Here is an 8,322-nt window from a genome sequence, read left to right on the forward strand (position 1 = left end):
CATCATTTTGGACTGGATGGGAAGTCCCATCCAAGAATCTCCAGGTAAATGTTTGGAATGGAAGATACTTCAAGGCTTCTACCTGCAGCAGGACCCTGATGATACCAGCTGAAATAACCACAATGAATAACTTTGCATCTACATTGCAAGCGTGTGCTAACACATCCTCCACTGGATTTGGACTCATTTAATTCTGGACACTGGTTCTATGTAATTTTTTTTCTATGTACAAGTAATAATAATAAATAAAGTACTTCAATAACATTTTAAAATAAATTTAATTATTTTACATGTCTTAAAAGGTTGTTTCCACAAGTTTTACTTAAGATACAACTATATATACACATTTACAACCTTGCTGTCAAAATTAGAGCAGCAGAAATAAACCTTCAAATATCCCTTTATTCAATCAAAGTCTGTACATATGTGAGAGTCTTGAGGTATACATCTACTCCAAATGAATCAGACACTTGCAGTGGGTCAATTTGCTCATTTGTGAGTTGTGGCCTGTGAATTACAGGCACGTTGACTGCAAAGTGAACATGGTCAGCATCTCCACCATCTTGTTCAACTGCCATTGAGTCTGAATATTCCATCTAAAGGTAAACAAATAAATCATTTTAAATATGGGGGGTTAATCTAACAGAGCAAAACCAATAAAGCATTGTAAGAAGAAATAATTACCTCAGGGTTAATTATTGGATTCTCTCTCTGGCCAAACACATTCTCTCATCCGACGAACGATAGTTGTATGAGTGACACCTAAAATGTTACTGATGTTTTCCTGGGGTAATCCAAGCTTCAGAAAGTGGACTAGTCTGTCATTTGCTGCCTCACTGTCCTAAAATGCATAATAACAAACACAGAACATTTTGATCAATGAAATAAACCTTGTTCATAATGAAATATTAGTCTAATTGGTAAATACAGCACAGTACTTTAGATTTTTTTATTTTTAGCAGATAGCCAATATTCCAACAATATTTTTAAATGTAACATGCTACATGACCAAGTGGTCATTTAATTACCTTAAAAAAAAAAATTAATAACACAGACGGACGGATGGGTTCAGAAAACACCAGAGAGGTAGAAAACTGGGAAACACTAGTTAAATTACAAATAACGTTATAGTTTTATTTTGGATGTTACTACAGTAATGAGCATTATATATAATAGTAATTAGTGGAGCGGCTTGGCCCTGGTGTCAGATCCCTGGCGATGATCTGCACTAATGCCCGAGCAGCACTTTCACCTTGTGCAGAAAGGCCCTGAACAAACAGTAAGTAAACACAAACTGCAGCCAAATATTTAACTGAACCGACTGTAGTTTAAAGGTGCATGGAGTAACCGTTCCAGTTATATACAAGGGAACATAATAATGAGGAAAGCCAACTTTTCACTAGTGATGGGAAGTCAGGTTCTTTTTTCGAAAACTGGTTCTTTTCGACAGTTAATTTCAATTAACATGTCATGCATTACAGGTAACGTAACAACAGCTTATGACCCTCAGTTCACACATACTCGTAGTATCTGAGACGATGCCACTGCGGGGGGTGACAAGGGGGAATAAAACCGAGTCTCATGTAATATGCAGTGGAAGATCTTACCCCAAACGTATATCTGTATAATTAGGGCAGTTGGCAACCTTACTACAGGCGCACATCGAATCTACCCGCAGCTTCACATATTCTTCATCTTGCACTCAATATTAAGTAATAGTTTATTTAATCTAATAAACTAATTCAGTAATTCTAAATGTAAAATAAATCCGCTGACTGTTTCGATGGCTGCTTTCTCAAGGAGGTCGCATTTTGTAGGCCACAAGTAAAGAAATTCAAAAGTAAAGAAATTACAACAATTTACACCTCACAATGAATAATGGTCAATTTTAGAATTAAGACACCCTTGATGTATGTGGCAGACAAATGCGACAGTCTTCGAAATGGTGCTTGAGAGCAAATAATAACTTATTAAATCATGGTGTAAATTGTCAAACTACCTCACTAGTTATGACAAATGATGACATATCAAGAACCTGGTAAAACTTCAGTTAATTACTGTGTTAGCATCACTCACCTGTCTTTACTCCTCTTGATCGGCCATGTTGAAGAGACTGTAGCGAGTGACTCGCGTTCATGTGTCTGATCCCGCCCTGGTTGTTAGGCAAAACGTGATTGGTTGGAGAGAGAGCGTGCTGCGATTGGTCAGTGCAACATGGGCGTTGTCTGATTGGGTTAAGTAGACGGTGGGTGGAGTCCACTTATTTGTGGATTTATATGCACGTCGACGCTAGAAGTGTTTCAAATCCACAAATGCACAGGAAGCGATCCACAAATGCGTGCAGTAATTTATAAATGCACAGACAGCGGTTCACAAATAAATGCCAGGTAGAGTTGTGTTTGTGACATTAAACACATTTGTAAATATATATTTTTTATTTGCAAATCTCATTTTATTTATTTGTGAGTTTTATATTTTTTTGTGAAACTCTTTACATTTATTTGTGAATTTGATATATTTTTGTGAATGTCGTTACATTTATTTATGGATAATAATCTATTTATTTGGAATAATGCAACAATTCTGACCCCATACTCCTGCACTTATCCTTTCTCAACACCAGCCACGCCCGTCTCTGTTACCTAATCACTCTCAAGTGATGGTCCAGGAGGGGAGAGCACCTCTTGCTCCACCAGATATAGAATCTATTTTCTCACATGACCACAGCCAGTCACACAGACACTTACATTAAAACGTACATAAATACAGAGTACTCTACACTCCTCTTGAGTGACCTGTCAGCTCTACTCGCTCTTTCACTGATCCTTTTATTATCAAGGCTCATCATACATTCATCCCCCTCAAGTGGATCTGGGTCGAGCCCAATTCTAGACCAGGTCACACCTAAGTGACGTTACAGGAACGGTGCTCAACCCTTACCCACCCAATACGGAATTTATTTGTTCGTACATTCATCATTGTTCACACATTCATTCGTCCGGACACAGTTACATCCACACAACAAAGCACAGCTCTACCTAGAACTCGCTCTTCCTAGAGTGTCCTTAAGGGCCCACCTATTCTGACCTTCGGGAATTTTCACTTTATACTTTCTCAAAGCGGTATCCGTGGGGCTTTTCCTCGCGATTCTTTAACTAATCTGCTTATACGTTTATTACTGTCCTTCCTAGGCCCAGCTATCCAATAAACACAGACCATTGCATACAGTATCCAGATTAAAATCAGGCCTTTTCTAAAAGACCTTTCAGTAAACCAAATATGTGTATGCAGTTTTCTTCTGGAAACAAAACCCCCCATTTTTATTTATTTAATTAATTCTAAATTTGGTAGAGCAGAATTTAAGTGACCTTGCCGCTCAGAACTGACCAGTCAACAACACACACTAATTAGAAAGATTTTATTTTCAAGAGAAAATAAAACCGAGAAAGCTCTGCAGAAAAGTCTGTTGAGCCTGTGTCAGTTCTCTATTTTATACAGTGCTTCTGAAGGCGTGCCCATGTTCAATACATTTCATACATATGGTTCTGTTTATCAACTTTTTTACCTTTTATGGCTGTGTCTCCAGCTTGTTTTTAGGATGTACAATTTATTTTAAGTGAAACGAGGAGGCCTAATCATATATTTTGTCTTATGTCAAAATAGGGTGTCCAACTTTACTATATGCTGTATTTTGGTCATGTCTGCACAAAGGAGGTCTGATCATATAATTTGTCATATGTCCAAATAGAGTGTGCAGCTGCACCATATACTATACCCCTGCACTCTCTGCACATTCCATTCTCAGGCAGCCCTCTACATACAGTCAAATGCATGATTATAACAGTAGAATAACTTGATACATAAATGGCTAGCTTCACATTGATTATGCCTGATTAGTTTACATATTGACCAATAAAAATCTTCCACAAGGTCAGGATCATCTCTTCTCATGTGTTCTGGATCCAGACTGGAGCTTGTGTAAATCCTAGTCTAAACATAGAAACAAAATAGAGACATCATTAGCATAGCTGCTGATCCAATGAAGTAAAACTAGTTTAACTCAAGCTAATGAATAAAAATGCACATTTGATCAGATGCGAGTAAACTCACAATTTAAGAGATACATTATTCGAATGCTTGGCAAAAGAGATGTGTTTTTAATCAAGATTTAAACAGAGAGAGTGTGTCTGAACCCCGAACGTTATCAGGAAGGCTATTCCAGAGTGAAGGACTGGATGCCGAGTTGCCATATCCTTCATACTGATATTAATTATATTATTACATGATTTCTTGTTTGACTATTAATCAAGTTATGGCAAGAGTGAAATGTGTAATCTTATGTGCGCTGTATTTATTTTCCTCAAGATTAATGTCCACATATTATGTGTGTGTTTCCAACCGTAATGATAAGACACTCGCCAGTGCTAGAAAGCCTTGAATTTTAGATAAGTTCTCTGTTCTTATGTATTGACGCAATTAGTATCCTCTGTCAGGGTATAACTGTGGCTGATTTTGAGTTGTACGGGAGCGGCCTGCGAACTCCTTCGAGAGTGTTGAAGCTGACTTCTGCTGATGAAATTGCAAACTATTTTCTTCAAGTAAAATTATTATTATTAATTGAACTCATCTCTGAGTCCTGGTCTTCATTGCGACATATCTGGTCCTTGGGTTTTAAATTTAAGTTCCCCTACAGTTAATGGTGGAGGATCGGCGGGCAATAGTTCTTTGGTGACATCCCTGATCAATCATCAAACCAAGGTAGGAAAGATTTTATATTTATTATTATTGGTTAGGGACTGTCTGTAAGTGGAGGGGGTCAAGAGAAGGAGGAACGATAGACTCATTTAGACGTGAGGGGGTAGACACCAGCTCCGGGGTGGAGTAGGTAAATTGGTGTCACAATATACCTGTAAATAAGTAACCTTGTGAGTATAAGGGGTACAAGTACACATCGGTAGGTCTTGATATAAGATATTTAGAGATGTGTACAGTTACAGAGGGAACAGGTGCACACCTATGGGTCTTAGAGAGAGACATAAAAATTTGTTTTTAGGTGTGCACAGTCCAGGGAAGGACAAAAACGCATTCTTAACAGGCATGTGAACCCGTAAAGAGTCAAGCACCGAGGGACAAGGGACACATAGGGCTGTAAATAGGCAGTGCTGGGTCAAGCACAGAGAGCCAAAAAGCACGAGAGGCCGTAAAGGGCAGTGCATTTACAGCAAGGTAGGCCAAAGTAGAGGTATGAGAAATTCTGAGAAGAATGTAAGACGCTAGACGGGGGTTCTAGTCGTAACTTGCTCTTCCAACTCTCAATCACCCACCATTACAGACAGGGGCGCCCCGAGCTTAGAAATAGGCCAGGTCAGTGGTTAGTGAACAAGGTCTGAGTATCCAAAATTAGTGTTTAAAAATAAATAAATAGTGATAATTCATATGTGCACCTATAAAAAATATAGGGATATATGCAAAGGGAAAGTATTGATTGATCTGGGATGCATCAGGAACAACCCCGAAAGAGCTAAAATTTAGTTTTCATGACCCTGATTGGATTGGACCAGTATATGGAAAGTCTGGAATATACTTTGCAGTTTCATCACGCAGAAGTCAAGTGCTGTTGGTAAGATCACCGCCTCAATATGTTTTTGGTTTATGATAGAAATATGACTGAAAAATTAGGTAACCTGGTCAGCCCTGATAGAAATAATGAAACAGAAGAGAGCAAATGCTGTAAACAGTTTGGCTCTGAAGCTTTGACTTTAAAAAAAATATTCTCTGAATTAATTGAAAGAATGGTCAGTCTGAGCTTTGATTCTGATTGGATATCTGATATAAGCTGTAAAAGTACCAGAGACATGTTCTGAGTGAAAAATTTGTAATTCCAATATTTACTAATGTTTGGCCAAAAGAGTAATTTTATTGTTGGATTGCAAAATTGTAGCAAAAAAAAAAAAAAAAGAAGAAGAGAAAAAAAAAAGATTGTTCCTCTTCGGGAACTCGAGCTGCGTTGAGCGCTTTTGGGGAACGCCTTTGGCAAGAACAACTTTGAATATCGTGTGCAATCAGTTCAATGGAAGAGCGTGACGTCACGGACGGGGTGACGAAGGGACCAGGAAGCTATAAAGGCACGTGCCACGCAGCTGGCCACAGCTTCGCGTCTTTCAGCAAGCGCTCTGTGTGTGCATGTTCATAAGTCTGTCTTGTAAGTCTTATTATGGGAATGTGACAGGGCTCGATGAGCGTGGGTACAGAGCGATGCCACGGGTCGAACAGACCTCGTCGCTCTTGTGGGTTATCTGGACGGGAGATACTCACGCCACTAGCATGCTCCTCATACCGCGAGGCTCAAAAGCAAAGTGCTCTGAGTCGGGGGCTCCTAGAATAAAATCTGATCTTCGTACAGTTATCGAAGCTAGGAAGTCCTCGACAAAGAGGTCCTGACGTCAATACTAGCCCCTATGGGGTCAGAGCGGTATCCACCTCATTATACGGTGCCCGCCTCTCCCCGGTACCCTCTGGAGGCTGGTCTGCCAACCCTGCCAGTGTTTCAGGGCACAGCAGTCTCCCGCGAGCATCCCTCCCAGTTATTTCCGCCCGTGAGCGTAGCGGAGCTGGGAAGCTTGCCTCCCCTTCGGTGGCCTCTCACACCAGAGATCAGTCTCGAGAGACTGATTCCCTTAGTACATTTTCGAGCAGCGTGGAAACTTCTGCCAAATGTATCTCCATGGGTCCTGCACACAGTAGAAACAGGCTATGCTATTCAATTCGGCCGCCCACCGCCGACATTCAATGGGGTTACACCGACAGTCGTCGGCCCCCAGCAGGCTCTGGTTATGGAACAAGAAGTGAATACCCTATTAAGGAAGGAGGCCATCGAGGTGGTCCCTCCTCTAGACAGGGAATCCGGGTTCAAAGCTTATCAATATCGAGTACTTCCATTCGGCTTTGCACTCTCACCCCGCACGTTCACGAAATGTGTAGATGCGGCTCTGGTACCCCTCCGTATGCAGGGCATCCGCATTCTAAATTATATCAACGATTGGTTGATTCTAGCTCAATCAGAGCAGATGGCGGTTCGACATCGAGGTGTCGTTCTCGCCCATATGGGGGAGCTGGGTTTGAGACTGAATGCCAAGAAGAGTGTACTTTCTCCAGATCAGAGAACCACCTATCTAGGCGTAGTATGGGATTCGACCACGATGCAGGCACGTATGTCTCCTGCTCGAATCGAGTCGATCCTCACATCAGTCAAGAGAGTCACACAAGGCCAGTCACTCACTGTGAAGCAGTTTCAGAGACTGTTAGGGCTCATGGCAGCTGCGTCCAACGTGATACCTTTTGGTCTCCTGCACATGAGGCCCCTTCAGTGGTGGCTCAAGACCAAGGGGTTTTCCCCGAGGGCAAATCCTTTCCGAACTATTCAGGTCACGCGGCAATGCCTTCGTGCCTTAGACATATGGAAGAAAGCTTGGTTCTTGAATCAGGGCCCGGTGTTGGGAGCTCTTGGTCGCCGTGTAACGCTAGCGACAGATGCATCCCTCACCGGTTGGGGTGCGGTCATGAGTGGCCACCCTGCCCGCGGTCTGTGGAGTGGTCGCCATCTGACATGGCACATCAATTGTCTAGAAATGCTAGCAGTATATCGAGCTTTAAAATATTTCCTCCCAGACCTGAGAGGCTGTCATGTGTTAGTGCGCACCGACAACACAGCGGTAGTCTCTTATATCAATCACCAGGGGGTCTGTGTTCACGCCCCTTGTACAAGCTGGTGCACCAGATCCTCCTGTGGTCCCAGGGCAAACTCCTCTCGCTAAGAGCAGTGTATATTCCTGGGCGATTGAATGTGGGAGCAGACATGCTGTCGAGACAGGGGCCGAGGCCCGGGGAATGGATGCTTCATCCCGAGGTGGTGAAGCAGATATGGCAAATATTTGGCAAAGCTGAGGTGGACCTCTTTGCGACACGAGAGACATCGCAATGTCCCCTCTGGTTCTCTCTAGTTCACCCAGCTCCACTGGGACTAGATGCCATGGCACAGACTTGGCCGAGGCTTCGTCTGTATGCCTTTCCCCCCATCGCTCTGCTCCCGGGAGTTCTGGCGAGAGTACGCCGGGACGGGGTCCGTCTGTTGTTAGTAGCCCCGTTCTGGCCGGGCCGAGTATGGTTCGCTGATCTGATTTCTCTCCTCGACGGCTCTCCATGGCAGATTCCGATCAGGACAGATCTACTCTCTCAGGTGCAGGGCAAAATAATTCACCCTCGCCCGGAGTTGTGGAAGCTGTGGGTGTGGCCCCTGAGGGGGCACATCTGTTAGCAGCTGGT

At 42.5% G+C, this 8,322-nt stretch overlaps 1 long non-coding RNA gene across 1 annotated transcript; it reads right to left on the minus strand.

Moving 5' to 3' along the window:
* Positions 1–259: 259 nt before the first annotated feature.
* Positions 260–1,307, minus strand: LOC113107717 (uncharacterized). The gene is made up of 2 exons (XR_003292702.1): positions 685–1,307; positions 260–596 (listed from the first exon to the last, which is right to left on the minus strand). It is a non-coding gene; the product is annotated as an uncharacterized LOC113107717 (long non-coding RNA).
* Positions 1,308–8,322: the final 7,015 nt, after the last annotated feature.

The sequence above is a fragment of the Carassius auratus genome, chromosome 8 (genome assembly GCF_003368295.1).
Source record: "Carassius auratus strain Wakin chromosome 8, ASM336829v1, whole genome shotgun sequence".
Lineage (NCBI taxonomy): Eukaryota > Metazoa > Chordata > Actinopteri > Cypriniformes > Cyprinidae > Carassius > Carassius auratus.